This window comes from Carassius auratus, chromosome 45, assembly GCF_003368295.1.
Source record: "Carassius auratus strain Wakin chromosome 45, ASM336829v1, whole genome shotgun sequence".
Taxonomy (NCBI): domain Eukaryota; kingdom Metazoa; phylum Chordata; class Actinopteri; order Cypriniformes; family Cyprinidae; genus Carassius; species Carassius auratus.
This window is the reverse complement of record NC_039287.1, coordinates 19,036,900-19,052,872: the sequence shown is the minus strand read 5'-3', so window position 1 is coordinate 19,052,872 and position 15,973 is coordinate 19,036,900. Positions and strand designations below refer to the sequence as shown.

The window sequence follows — 15,973 nt, the reverse complement described above, 5'->3', positions numbered from 1 at the left end:
TGACAAAGGCTGAAACATAGTTAGCGTGTGTGTAAACATCACCTACAATCATTAACAAGTCATTTTGATGTATTGCTTTTCTCAGTTCTTGTTGTTTGATGGCAGCTTGGCAGAAAACAAACACATGCCATCTGAACAGAGCTTTAGACATGAGGGAGCGCTGAGGAATGGTAGCAGTGTTTTGTAGAAATTGAGCTCACTTGTTTTTTACGTTCTGTGGCCCTTAACAATATTTAGGCTTTGGTGCTAATTAGCAGCCACAAATACAGCAGTTCTCAGCTGTCAAAGATCAGTCTCCAAAAATGCCAAGATGAACCTCATCAAGTGAGTGTTTAAGCACTTTTACATTTATTCCAAAATAATAACTCTCAAAGCAGTAACAAAATATTTTATGAACTTGCAAAAGTACGTTTATATCTCCCAGTTTTGACCTTTTTTAATCAGAATTGTGACCTTTTTTTATTTTATTTATGGCTACCGTAGACTGCTACTTGCTACCAGATAAGCTCCACCTATAGTAAATGTCATCACTGTACATGAGATACACACACTGTATATACCCTGAATGCATATATACACAGAGCTGAGTAGATTACTTACAGATTGTAATTCGTTACTGATTCCAAATTACATGACAAAAACTGTAGTTAGTGTTTTTTATATATATATATGTATATATGTATGTATATATATATATATAAACCTATACAGAGCTTGATACATGATTAATAACTACAACTCCTTTTTTTATGGTCAATGAATCTAGAGGTCAGAAGGTAAAAGTCCTGCCATATGTTTATTCCACCCATGGACCCATGAAGGAGGAACAAAGTCATTAGTTTCAAGTCACAAGCAAGTCTCAAATAAAATCCCAAGTCCTCAAAGAGTTAATGTTAATGAGATAATTAAGTGACTAATTAAATGATGATTGTGCATTAGCGATGTACATCTGCTGTTAACAATCAACATCCCTGAAGAAATTAGAAGCACGAACTATAACTGACTTCAGCCACAGCCTTGACTGGAATCAACTGAAGAAAAAAAAAAAAAAAAAAAACACTTGGGGCCCCTTGTGGGTAAACACATGTGGGGCCCATAGCAGTTTGGTCATTTGGGGCCCTATGAGGATTTTCTGATTTTTTTTTAATAATATATGTGTGTGTTAAGTGTATATTTATTATGTATATATAAATATACACGCATGTATTTAAGAAAAAAATTAATCTTTTTATATTAAATATATTTATATATATATATATATAAATGTTAAAATATGTAAACAAAAACATTTAGTTTGGATGCGATTAATTGTTTCACAGCAGTAATAGCCATTAATTGTATATATTTTTAAAAATTATATAAATTTTTGTTTACATGATATATGTATGTGTAGTGTGTATTTTAAATATACATATATAAATTCACACACATAAAGTATATATTTTATATATTTTTACTGTAGGCCTATATATTTACATGTTTTTATATTTACATTCTTATATTTTATATATAAATATATTTTATACATAAACATAAAATATTTTTTCTTAAATATATACATGCACGTGTTTGTATTTATATCCATTTACATGTAGTTGTTTAGCAGATGCTTTTATCCAAAGTGACTCACAAATGAGGACAATGGAAGCAATCAAATCTAACAAAACAGCAATGGTATATAAGTGCTATGACAAGTCTCAGTTAGCTTACATGCAGTACAAGGTTTTTTTGTTTTTGTAATAATAAAAAGAAAATGGGTAGAATAGAGCAAGCTAGTGTTAGAGGCCTTTTTGCTTTTGTTAATTGTATAATAAATAAAAATAACAGATAGAATGCAAAAATAATAGAACACTTAGCTTTATTTATTTGAGAAAACAAGTAAGTAAATTAATAGAGTTTAAGTCTAAATGGGTCACTTTTTTAAAGAATAGAATTAGATTAGTGAGTGCTAAAGTTAGAGTCAAATAAAGATGGAAGAGATGGGATTTAAGCCGATTCTTGAAGATGGCTAAGGTCTCAGCTGCTCGGATTGAGATGGGGAGGTCATTCCACCAGGAGGGAACATTTAATTTATAAGTCCGTAAAAGTGACTTTGTGCTTATTTGAGGTGAACAATCAAGCGACTTTCACTTGCAGGATGCAAGCTTCTAGAGGGCACATAAGTCTGAAGTAATGAATTTAGGTAATGGGGTGCAGAGCCAGTGTTGGATTTTTATGCAAACATCAATGCCTTGAATTTTATGTGAGCAGCAATTTGTAGCCAGTGCAAATTGATAAACATATATACATAATAAATATACACAGTACACACATATATTATGTTTTATATATATATATATATATATATATATATATATATATATATATATATATATATATATATATATATATATATATATATATATATTGGAAACGTGACTATTTTTAATGGTTTTGAAAGAAGTTTCTTCTGCTCATCAAGCCTGCATTTATTTGATCAAAAATACAGAAAAAATGTATTATCGTGATATATTATTACAACTTAAAATAATTGTTTTTAAATTTATTATACTTTAAATAATAATTTATTTATGTGATGCAAAGCTGAATTTTTAGGATCATTATCACATGATCCTTTAGAAATCATTCTAATTTGATGATTCATTATCAAAGTTGGAAACAGTTCTGATGCTTAATATTTTTTCAGAACATGTGATACTTTTTTAAGGATACTTTAAATAAAAAAAATAAAATAAAAAAAGAAGCTATGTTTTTAAAATATAAATATTTTGTAATAACAATATACACTACTGGTCAGTAATTTGGGGTCAGTAATTTTTTTTCTTTCTTTTTTATTAATAAAATCAATACTTTTATTCAGCAAGGATGCGTTAAATTGATAAAAAGTGATAGTAAAGAAAATATATTATTCTATTTTTTTTTTTTGTTGAATAAATGGAGTTCTTTTTAACCTTTTATTTATCAAATATATTAGACAGCAGAACTGTTCCCAACACTCATAATAAATCAAAATATTAGAATGATTTCTAAATGATCATGTGATCGACTGGATGTTACATGTGACACTGAAGCTGGAGGAATGATGCTGAAAATTCAGCTTTGCATCACAGGAATATATATATTTTTTTTTAAGTATATTCAAAGAGTATTTGAATACACAATATTACTGTTTTTTCTGTTTTTTTGATCAAATAAATGCAGGCTTGATGAGCAGAAGAAACTTCTTTCAAAAACATTAAAAATAGTAATGTTTCCAAACTTTTGGTCTGTACTGTATATATATATATATATATATATATATATATATATATATATATATATATATAATTCTTTAAACTAACATTTTTTACGTCCGTTGCGGTGTTAATTAGGTTTAATTTCCTTTTCTGTCTTGTTGTTGTTTTAATTAACGTTACTCAACAGTGAGCAGTAATGTTAGGCCTAACTTACATAGTCTAATGGAGTAACATTAAGTCTGTATAATGTCTCTTATAAAGTTCTAAATACCAACATAAACAAAGATTAATATAGCATAATACAATACCTCGGCTACAGACGCTTATCAAATCTCGTTATCATTAATGTATGGCTGTTCATAACTGATAGATTTCGGTAAACTCCACGCTGACAGGTAACGTTACGTTATGACTGCTTCGCAAACAATATACATTCGCTTAAAGATTATTACAAAGATACAGTCATTTTTCTGTCATGTTAATGTTACTGAAAAAAATAGATTATAAATATCTTTAGGGAGAGTTGTGCATCTCACACACAAGCTGCATGAGCACAGAGAGAGAGAGAGAGAGAGAGAGAGAGAGAGAGAGAGAGAGAGAGTAGCGTAGCCTACTCTATGTATCCATAAAGATGATGACACTGTCAGATGTAATCAGACATCAAAAGTTTAGAAGTCAATTATGAAAATGTATAGTGAATGTAACAATATAGCCTAGAAAATGTTAAGGTAACTTATTTGTGTAATTATGTTTTCTCTTGACTGTATAGTTAATTTGTACCCAGCAGGTACAGGATGTAAACTGTGGATTTTGGTTAAAAATAAAAATTGGGTTGCGGTCTAAATCCAACGACTGTTTGACGTCAAGCTCTAATGTTGGTCAGATGCTGAATTTTTGCTGGAATAACCCCCCCCCCCCCCCCAAAAAAAAAAACAAAAAAAAAACGGTGAAAAGCATGGCAGTACACATATAACCAGCTTCACTTATTACTAACCAGTTTTACTTTATTTCTGTTTGACGTCTACAGAAGTTCTCTTTGAGAATTAACAGAGGTTTAGATGTTGATGTTTTATTTGAAAATGTTTGATCACCATTATTGTGATCAGTGTTTGCTTTAGTTTATTTATTCATTTATTTGTTTATTTGTCAGGTACAATGCAAAAGAGACACATTTTAATAGGTTAAAATAACTTGAACCAATGTGTTGCATATAGGGTTTCTAGCTGAAGCTAATTTGCAACCCCTGTCCCTGGTTAGGCTACATACATCACCATTATCAAGAGAACAAAAACAAACACCAGAAACAACAAAAACATAACAATATATACATATATCTGTTTGTGTGTCCGCGCGTGTATCTATCTCTCTATCCGTATGTATATGTCCATTTATAATTGTGTCTGCACAGTGACATAATCAGTGATCACAGATTTGGTTTTGTTTCAGACAGTGTTTCACCTTTTCATTAAATGGTTTCAGATTGGTTAGTGCTTTGATTTCTGTTGGTAGGACATTCCAAAAATGTATCCCTTTTACAGAAAATGATGACTGACCGAAAGTGGTTTTGCGCTGTGCCACCCTGCAGTTGCCATTTGCTGATCCCCTAGTGGTGATTCCATTAGTGTTTGTTTTTGTAACATATTGACAAAGTACAGCTGGTGCGAGATTATTCACACATTTAAAAATCAATTTATTAAAAACTTAATAAAACTGTCATAACTGAGCAAATAATACTATATCAGTATTATACAATGATGCCATTTCATTTGTTTTTGGTCCATTATTTTCACAGCTTGTTTATATAGTGAAATAATGGGTTTGACAGTTGACCGTGAAGCCTGGCTCCAAACAGTAACACAATAAGAAAGCTGGGAAAATATCATGGCATGCATAAACAGTTGTGCTGCCTTGAGGGGTATGTAATGTCTAATCATTCTAAAACAGTTCAAATTAGTCTTTACAGTTTTGCATAGTGCACCTAAGAATTTAAAATAATTGAATTTCTTTATTTCCTCTTGATTTATTCTAATTATAAGCTTTGCTTTTGCTGTCCTTCTCATTGAAAAATACATTGACACAGTCTTTTTCAAACTCAGAGTTAAGTGATTGTTTTTTAGGCATAGGGACACTCCCTCCATTTCACTTGTTAATATATCTGCTGCAACACAAGGGGTCATAGCTGACATAAATAATTGTGTCATCAGAATACATCTGACATTCTGAATTTTTACAACATGATGGTAAGTGGTTTATGTATGAGCTAAAGAGCAGAGGCCCCAAAATCGAGCCTTGTGGAATTCCCACTGTAGATTGTCGGGTAGTTGAATATTCTGCATTGATTTTTACACACTGCTCTCTTGACTCGAGATAGAATGTAAGCCAGCCAGTTGCTTGCTCAGAAGTTGGGTAGTTTGATTCTTGGCTTAGTAAGTTTGTGGTTCCTGTAATAGTGTTTACCGAAACACATATTTTTTTCATAAAAGTGGCCATAAATGAAGATAAGGTGATATCGTTTTCATCATCATGAAGAAAAATGATTGAGAAAAGTTATTTTTCTTGTCTTTGACCCAAAGTGGTTATTTTTAATTAGCAAACAATATTCAAGAAACAATACTTTCTTCCCTCATATCAAAAATTCCAAACTTTTATTTTTAAATACATTTTGGAAGAAAAATCTTTAGAGACACATAGACATCAATAATTGGTATATGAATCTCAACCATGGTGATATGCTTCATGCAGCAATGAATGCTGGGAGCCACCATGGTATAAAACACATGGCTCGCTGCATGAAGCATATCACCATTGTTGAGATTCATGTGCTGATTGTTTATATCTGTGTGTGTGTCAGCATAGGTTAAGTTTTTTGAGCTCGTGTTTGTTAAAAGATTTTAACTGATTGTTATAATACTGTTGGATCTCATGTGGCAGAAACACTGGGTTTGTAATATGAATGTATCATTGGAACAACATAATTGTTAGATAAAAAAAAAAACATAAATGAACCAGTGTACTTCATGGTGATTATAAAACCATCAACAGATAACAGCCATCAGTTAATATCATATTACACTAGCTTTCTTTGAAGTTGCAAATGTGTTTAACAAACACACTGTCACAGCGGCCAAAAAAAGACAAAATACATAATAAGACTTAAGAGCTCAACTAATGAAAATATGAATCACTGGTATGGTGACACACATTACAGTTAAACCTCTGTTAATTCTCAATAACAAAAATTGTAGATGTCTAGCAGAAATAAAGTCAATCTGGTTAGTAATAAGATAAGCTGGTAATGCTGTTTGTGGAGTTGTTTAATTCTCCTCAGCTGAGATCTTGAGAGATTTAATGTCTTATTTTATCGTCAGTTGATTTCATCTAAGTTTGTGGCTGAAGTCAGTTGTAGTTCTTGTGTTTCTGCTCTTCTGTTTTTTTTTCCTTCAGTGGTTCTGCTTGTTAACAGGCTTATTAAGGCTGAAATTACTTCATATTTAATATACACAGATTTTGTGGCTCAGATAAGTTCCAGTTCTAGTTAATTTCTTTACTCTGGCTGACATGTGGCATTGCTACGGCCTGCTTGCGGCTCAATTGTGGCAAAAAGGAGAGGTCTGCTCAAGTGCCATTATTCCACGCTACATGTGGGTCAGATCATCTTTCGACGGGTGTAAGATGTGGGCCGGATCTGGGCCAACACAATGTTGCTATGTGGGACAATACCACGGAAGCAGATGAAAATCTAACTTTGTTGCAGCATGGATCAACCTCCTCTGTCTTCTGGCCAGAGAAGAACTGGCCCACCGACTGAGCCTGGTTTCTCCCACAGCTTGGTCTCCATTCTGTCACCGATGGAGTTTTGGTTCCTTGCCGCTGCCGCCTCTCACTCGCTTAGCTGGGGAAACTTATTTCCAGCTATATCATCGACTTGATTTCACAGATACTATTTAAACCGAACTGAGCTGAACGAAGACATCGTGTAATTCAATGATGAACTGCCTTTAAACTGAAAACTGAATGTCTACTGTTGTCCTTTTTCATTGACACACTATTTTCCTATTTGGATACTGAGAAGCTGCTTTGACCAAATCTGTACTGTTAAAAGCGCTATATACAATGAGGTGACTTGACTGAACCAATTGCCTGGTAAAAGGGTTCGCTGTTTCGCAGAGCTCCAAAGGGCCACACTCTGTTGAAGTGTGCTGGTCAGAGTGGTTTAATTGCAACAAGAAATCAGCTCAAACTTTTCTTAAAAGACCTTTTGCAAACCAGTGGTGAATGTTTTGTTAAAAGTGTAATCTATTGAATGCAATTAACAAATCGTACAATACCATTAATTATCAAGTGTCTGTATAATATATATTTCTAATCTATACAGAGCTTGATTCATGAGGCCAATAAGAGACTATTAATTACAACACCTTTTTGAATGTTCAAATATGTCATTGAAACGCGGACAAAATTAGTCAATTTATCCGAGATCAGGTAAAACCCATATGGACACTGGTTCATGTGTTTATAGAAATCAACTACGCAAACCATCAGAGAGGAGGCGGTGCTTCAGAATGGAATTCCGTTTGAGTTGAGATATGAAGTTAAGACTATATTTTCAGGGATCATTTCTATAGTGTTTTGCTTGGAAATGTGTTTTGAAAGCGTTTGTCTCCCAACCCACGATGATGAGCTGTAATGCTCCTTTCTGAGAGTGAATTGAGGCTGGAACTGTGACTTTGATCACAAGTTCTGTCACCGATGAGCGTTCGTATTGCTCTTGGCAATATTGAAGAAAGGAGTATGATCTGAGTGGTTTTGATGTGATGTGGTTTTGGAGGATTTTTGAAAGAGGTGTATTTTCTACGGAGTCCATGTTGAATAAGTCAGATTTAGCTTTTTTGGGAAGACGTAGTAGAGTGTTCTGTTTGAAACATCAAATTTAACAAAACAAATCATGAACAGTGTTGTTCTTCCACTTGGGGTCGGCCAACTTACATTATGAAAGTGGTGACGAGAGAACAAACTTTTTTCTGCAATTTTGAATTTGCTGACTATGTTCTCAATGTCGAATGCAGAAATGGTAATTATGAGTTCATGACCTCAAAGATGGATTATTGTTATGTTTTGTTGTGTGGTTGTTCTACATGCTTAATAACAAAGTCCAGTTGGTCCAAAATGCAGCAGCAAGAGTTCTCACTAGAACCAGGATTTATGACCATATCAGCCCGGTTCTGTCAACACAACACTGGCTCCCTATTAAAACAGTGTATAGATTTTAAAAGCCTACTAATTAGTACTTATAAAGCTCTGAATGGTTTAGCACCTCAGTACATGAGCAAACTCTTATTGTATTATAGTCCTCCACGTCCGCTGCACTCTCAAAACTCTGGCTATTTGCTAATACCTAGAATATCAAAATCAACCGAGGGAGGCAGACCCTTTTCCTATTTAGCGCCCAAACTCTGGAATAATCTAACACTGTTCAGGAGGCAGACACACTCTGTCATTTTAAATCTAGATCAAGGAACCATCTTTTTAAGATGGCTTACACATAACATACACATTTCTGTCAGACAAATCCGTTAAATGACTGTTAGGCTGCAGTAAATAGGTAGACCGGAACTGGGAACACTTCCAATAACACACAATGTACTTGTTACATCATAAGAAGAATGGCATCTACGCTAATATTAGTCTGTTTCTTTCTTATTCCCAGGTTACCGTAGCCACCAGATCCAGTACGTATCCAGCTCAGATTGTGGATCAGCACCTAGAGACGACCTCTCCAGTTCTGAATTTCAGAGGGGACCAGGAAAACTAGATGAGCCCCAGAGACAGATCCCCAGTGAAGACCTTGTCTCCTAGATGGCCATTGGGACAAGACTACGGAACCAGATGACAATCTAACTTTGTTGCAGCATGGATCAACCTCCTGGGTCGTCTGGCCAGAGAAGAACTGGCCCACCGACTGAGCCTGGTTTCTCCCACAGCTTGGTCTCCATTCTGTCACCGATGGAGTTTTGGTTCCTTGCCGCTGCCGCCTCTCACTCGCTTAGCTGGGGAAACTTATTTCCAGCGATATCATCGACTTGATTTCACAGATACTATTTAAACCGAACTGAGCTGAACGAAGACATCGTGTAATTCAATGATGAACTGCCTTTAAACTGAAAACTGAATGTCTACTGTTGTCCTTTTTCATTGACACACTATTTTCCTATTTGGATACTGAGAAGCTGCTTTGACCAAATCTGTACTGTTAAAAGTTCTATATACAATGAGGTGACTTGACTGAACCAATTGCCTGGTAAAAGGGTTCGCTGTTTCGCAGAGCTCCAAAGGGCCACACTCTGTTGAAGTGTGCTGGTCAGAGTGGTTTAATTGCAACAAGACATCAGCTCAAACTTTTCTTAAAACACCTTTTGCAAGACAGTGGTGAATGTTTTGTTAAATGTGTAATCTATTGAATTCAATTAACAAATCGTACAATACCATTAATTATCCAGTGTCTGTATAATATATATTTCTAATCTATACAGTGCTTGATTCATGAGGCCAATAAGACACTATTAATTACAACACCTTTTTGAATGTTCAAATATGTCTTTGAAACGCGGACAAAATTAGTCAATTTATCCGAGATCAGGTAAAACCCATATGGACACTGGTTCATGTGTTTATAGAAATCAACTATGCAAACCATCAGAGAGGAGGCGGTGCTTCAGAATGGAATTCCGTTTGAGTTGAGATATGAAATTAAAACTATATTTTCAGGGATCATTTCTATAGTTTTTTATTTGGAAATGTGTTTCGAAAGTGTTTGTCTCCCAACCCACGATGATGAGCTGTAATGCTCCTTTCTGAGAGTGAATTGAGGATGGAACTGTGACTTTGATCACAAGTTCTGTCACCGATGAGCGTTCATATTGCTCTTGGCAATATTGAAAAAAGGAGTATGATCTGAGTGGTTTTGATGTGATGTGGTTTTGGAGGATTTTTGAGAGAAGTGTATTTTCTATGGAGTCCATGTTGAATAAGTCAGATTTAGCTTTTTTGGGAAGACGTAGTAGAGTGTTCTGTTTGAAACATCAAATTTAACAAAACAAATCATGAACGGTGTTGTTCTTCCACTTGCGGTCGGCCAACTTACATTATAAAAATGGTGACGAGAGAACAAACTTTTTTCCGCAATTTTGAATTTGCTGACTATGTTCTCAATGTCAAATGCAGAAATGGTAATTATGAGTTCATGACCTCAAAGTTGGATTATTGTTATGTTTTGTTGTGTGGTTGTTCTACATGCTTAATAACAAAGTCCAGTTGGTCCAAAATGCAGCAGCAAGAGTTCTCACTAGAACCAGGATTTATGACCATATCAGCCCGGTTCTGTCAACACAACACTGGCTCCCTATTAAAACAGTGTATAGATTTTAAAAGCCTACTAATTAGTACTTATAAAGCTCTGAATGGTTTAGCACCTCAGTACATGAGCAAACTCTTATTGTATTATAGTCCTCCACGTCCGCTGCACTCTCAAAACTCTGGCTATTTGATAATACCTAGAATATCAAAATCAACCGAGGGAGGCAGACCCTTTTGCTATTTAGCGCCCAAACTCTGGAATAATCTAACACTGTTCAGGAGCAGAGGTGGAGAGTCCAGGGGTCAGAAAGTAAAAGTCCTGCCACATTTTTGCTCCACCCATGAACTCAGCAGCTGATTTCACCAGAGGAGGAAACAAGTCATTCCTTCCAAGTCACAAACTAGTCTCAACTCAAATCCCAAGTCCTCAAAGAGTTAAAGTCAATGAGATAATTAAGAGACTAATTAAATGATGATTGTGCATTGGTGATGAACACCTGCTGTTATTGGGCGTTACAGAGGATCAGATGCTGATGTTTTATTGGTTAAAATTATGCCACCATCATGGAGATCAGTGTTTGCTTTAGTTGGGCTCTTGACCCTTTTAATAATTCAAAGTAATTTGCTTTTGAACACTTGCGGTTGTGTTACGTAGTAAACATTAACACATTGCTGAATTAAAAGCTTGAAGTAGAAAATTTAATTGCCCTTTTTTCATCTAAAACATTTTAATTAACTTCATGAAGGTGTCTCTCTTTGGTTTGTTAAATTATGTTCAGCAATTACTGAACTACAAAAAAAGTCATATTAAACAAATATTATTGTAATGCTTAAATATTGGGGGAAAAAATTGTACAGGCTCGGGATTTTAGACATGAGCACTTATCATATGATCCTCAACAGTGGTTACAATAATTATTCATGCTACAGTGCATAATCAGAGTTTTTACTATGGTGTTACCCAGCATGCACTTCAGCTTGAAGCGTTTTGTTGATTGTCACCATTGTTGAGATTCATATGCTGGGTCATGATGTCTGTGCGTCTTATTAGGAAAAGATTTCGAAAAATGTATATTTATTACATACATTAGGAAATGTATTCATTAAAGTGATTAAACCAACAGTTCCACAAGGTAGGTTATTTAAAAACTGAACATTTGTTAATAATAAATACATAAAATTGTTTTGGAAATAAACAGGCTGATGCCTAATAATTACTTCATCATGTAAAACCGGCTAGTAACAGTTTTCTGCACAGCACTGATCACACTGTTTTATAACAGCACATGTACTTTTACAGAGAAATATCTAACATAAGAAACCAAAGGTCAAGAGCCCAACTGAAGCAAACACTGATCTCCATGATGGTGGCATAATTTTAACCAATAAAACATCAGCATCTGATCCTCTGTAACGCCCAATAACAGCAGGTGTTCATCACCAATGCACAATCATCATTTAATTAGTCTCTTAATTATCTCATTGACTTTAACTCTTTGAGGACTTGGGATTTGAGTTGAGACTAGTTTGTGACTTGAAAGGAATGACTTGTTTCCTCTTCTGGTGAAATCAGCTGCTGAGTTCATGGGTGGAGCAAAAATGTGGCAGGACTTTTACTTTCTGACCCCTGGACTCTCCACCTCTGTTCAGGAGGCAGGCACACTCTGTCATTTTAAATCTAGATCAAGGAACCATCTTTTTAAGATGGCTTACACATAACATACACATTTCTGTCAGACAAATCCGTTAAATGAGTGTTAGGCTGCAGTAAATAGGTAGACCGGAACTGGGAACACTTCCAATAACACACAATGTACTTGTTACATCATAAGAAGAATGGCATCTACGCTAATATTAGTCTGTTTCTTTCTTATTCCCAGGTTACCGTAGCCACCAGATCCAGTACGTATCCAGCTCAGATTGTGGATCAGCACCTAGAGACGACCTCTCCAGTTCTGAATTTCAGGGGGGACCAGGAAAACTAGATGAGCCCCAGAGACAGATCCCCAGTGAAGACCTTGTCTCCTAGATGGCCATTGGGACAAGACTACGGAACCAGATGACAATCTAACTTTGTTGCAGCATGGATCAACCTCCTGGGTCGTCTGGCCAGAGAAGAACTGGCCCACCGACTGAGCCTGGTTTCTCCCACAGCTTGGTCTCCATTCTGTCACCGATGGAGTTTTGGTTCCTTGCCGCTGCCGCCTCTCACTCGCTTAGCTGGGGAAACTTATTTCCAGCTATAATATCAACTTGATTTCACAGATACTATTTAAACCGAACTGAGCTGAACGAAGACATCGTGTAATTCAATGATGAACTGCCTTTAAACTGAAAACTGAATGTCTACTGTTGTCCTTTTTCATTGACACACTATTTTCCTATTTGGATACTGAGAAGCTGCTTTGACCAAATCTGTGCTGTTAAAAGCGCTATATACAATGAGGTGACTTTACTGAACCAATTGCCTGGTAAAAGGGTTCGCTGTTTCGCAGAGCTCCAAAGGGCCACACTCTGTTGAAGTGTGCTGGTCAGAGTGGTTTAATTGCAACAAGAAATCAGCTCAAACTTTTCTTAAAACACCTTTTGCAAACCAGTGGTGAATGTTTTGTTAAAAGTGTAATCTATTGAATGCAATTAACAAATCGTACAATACCATTAATTATCAAGTGTCTGTATAATATATATTTCTAATCTATACAGAGCTTGATTCATGAGGCCAATAAGAGACTATTAATTACAACACCTTTTTGAATGTTCAAATATGTCATTGAAACGCGGACAAAATTAGTTAATTTATCCGAGATCAGGTAAAACCCATATGGACACTGGTTCATGTGTTTATAGAAATCAGCTACGCAAACCATCAGAGAGGAGGCGGTGCTTCAGAATGGAATTCCGTTTGAGTTGAGATGCGAAGTTAAGACTATATTTTCAGAGATCATTTCTATAGTTTTTTATTTGGAAATGTGTTTCGAAAGTGTTTGTCTCCCAACCCACGATGATGAGCTGTAATGCTCCTTTCTGAGAGTGAATTGAGGATAGAACTGTGACTTTCATCACAAGTTCTGTCACCGATGAGCGTTCATATTGCTCTTGGCAATATGAAGAAAGGAGTATGATCTGAGTGGTTTTGATGTGATGTGGTTTTGGAGGATTTTTGAGAGAAGTGTATTTTCTATGGAGTCCATGTTGAATAAGTCAGATTTAGCTTTTTTGGGAAGACGTAGTAGAGTGTTCTGTTTGAAACATCAAATTTAACAAAACAAATCATGAACGGTGTTGTTCTTCCACTTGAGGTCGGCCAACTTACATTATAAAAGTGGTGACGAGAGAACAAACTTTTTTCTGCAATTTTGAATTTGCTGACTATGTTCTCAATGTCAAATGCAGAAATGGTAATTATGAGTTCATGACCTCAAAGTTGGATTATTGTTATGTTTTGTTGTGTGGTTGTTCTACATGCTTAATAACAAAGTCCAGTTGTTCCAAAATGCAGCAGCAAGAGTTCTCACTAGAACCAGGATTTATGACCATAACAGACCGGTTCTGTCAACACAACACTGGCTCCCTATTAAACAGTGTATAGATTTTAAAAGCCTACTAATTAGTACTTATAAAGCTCTGAATGGTTTAGCACCCTCAGTACATGAGCAAACTCGTATTGTATTATAGTCCTCCACGTCCGCTGCACTCTCAAAACTCTGGCTATTTGATAATACCTAGAATATCAAAATCAACCGAGGGAGGCAGACCCTTTTGCTATTTAGCGTCCAAACTCTGGAATAATCTAACACTGTTCAGGAGGCAGGCACACTCTGTCATTTTAAATCTAGATCAAGGAACCATCTCTTTAAGATGGCTTACACATGACATACACATTTCTGTCAGACAAATCCGTTAAATGACTGTTAGGCTGCAGTAAATAGGTAGACCGGAACTGGGAACACTTCCAATAACACACAATGTACTTGTTACATTCATAAGAAGAATGGCATCTATGCTAATTATTAGTCTGTTTCTTTCTTATTCCCAGGTTACCGTGGCCACCAGGATCCAGTACTTATCCAGCTCAGATTGTGGGATCAGCACCTAGAGACGACCTCTCCAGTTCTGAATTTCAGGGGGACCAGGAAAACTAGATGAGCCCCAGAGACAGATCCCAGTGAAGACCTTGTCTCTTAGATGGCCATTGGGACAAGGACTACGCACCAGATGACAATCTAACTTTGTTGCAGCATGGATCAACCTCCTGGGTCGTCTGGCCAGAGAAGAACTGCCCACCGACTGAGCCTGGTTTCTCCCACTGCTTTGGTCTCCATTCTGTCACCGATGGAGTTTTGGTTCCTTGCCGGCTACCGCCTCTCACTCGCTTAGCTGGGGAAACTTATTTCCAGCGATATCATCGACTTGATTTCACAGATACTATTTAAACCGAACTGAGCTGAACGAAGACATCGTGTAATTCAATGATGAACTGCCTTTAAACTGAAAACTGAATGTCTACTGTTGTCCTTTTTCATTGACACACTATTTTCCTATTTGGATACTGAGAAGCTGCTTTGACCAAATCTGTACTGTTAAAAGCGCTATATACAATGAGGTGACTTGACTGAACCAATTGCCTGGTAAAAGGGTTCGCTGTTTCGCAGAGCTCCAAAGGGCCACACTCTGTTGAAGTGTGCTGGTCAGAGTGGTTTAATTGCAACAAGAAATCAGCTCAAACTTTTCTTAAAACACCTTTTGCAAACCAGTGGTGAATGTTTTGTTAAATGTGTAATCTATTGAATGCAATTAACAAATCGTACAATACCATTAATTATCAAGTGTCTGTATAATATATATTTCTAATCTATACAGAGCTTGATTCATGAGGCCAATAAGAGACTATTAATTACAACACCTTTTGAATGTTCAAATATGTCATTGAAACGCGGACAAAATTAGTCAATTTATCCGAGATCAGGTAAACCCATAATGGACACTGGTTCATGTGTTTATAGAAATCAGCTACGCAAACCATCAGAGAGGAAGGCGGTGCTTCAGAATGGAATTCCGTTTGAGTTGAGATGCGAAGTTAAGACTATATTTTCAGGGATCATTTCTATAGTTTTTTTTACTTGGAAATGTGTTTTCGAAAGTGTTTGTCTCCCAACCCACGATGATGAGCTGTAATGCTCCTTTCTGAGAGTGAATTGAGGATGGAACTGTGACTTTGATCACAAGTTCTGTCACCGATGAGTGTTCGTATTGCTCTTTGGCAATATTGAAGAAAGGAGTATGATCTGAGTGGTTTTGATGTGGTTTTGGAGAATTTTTGAGAGAGGTGTATTTTCTATGGAGTCCATGTTGAATAAGTCAGATTTAGCTTTTTTGGAAGACGT

The 15,973-nt window shown here is 35.9% G+C and overlaps 4 non-coding genes across 4 annotated transcripts; all 4 read left to right on the top strand.

Moving 5' to 3' along the window:
- Positions 1-7,830: 7,830 nt before the first annotated feature.
- On the top strand, positions 7,831-8,041 carry LOC113063516 (small nucleolar RNA U3). The gene has a single exon (XR_003278702.1). It is a non-coding gene; the product is annotated as a small nucleolar RNA U3 (small nucleolar RNA).
- A 1,944-nt stretch (positions 8,042-9,985) lies between these two features.
- Positions 9,986-10,196, top strand: LOC113063520 (small nucleolar RNA U3). The gene has a single exon (XR_003278706.1). It is a non-coding gene; the product is annotated as a small nucleolar RNA U3 (small nucleolar RNA).
- Positions 10,197-13,511: 3,315 nt separating this feature from the next.
- Positions 13,512-13,721, top strand: LOC113063517 (small nucleolar RNA U3). The gene has a single exon (XR_003278703.1). It is a non-coding gene; the product is annotated as a small nucleolar RNA U3 (small nucleolar RNA).
- Positions 13,722-15,668: 1,947 nt separating this feature from the next.
- On the top strand, positions 15,669-15,883 carry LOC113063519 (small nucleolar RNA U3). The gene has a single exon (XR_003278705.1). It is a non-coding gene; the product is annotated as a small nucleolar RNA U3 (small nucleolar RNA).
- The last annotated feature ends 90 nt before the right edge of the window (positions 15,884-15,973 follow it).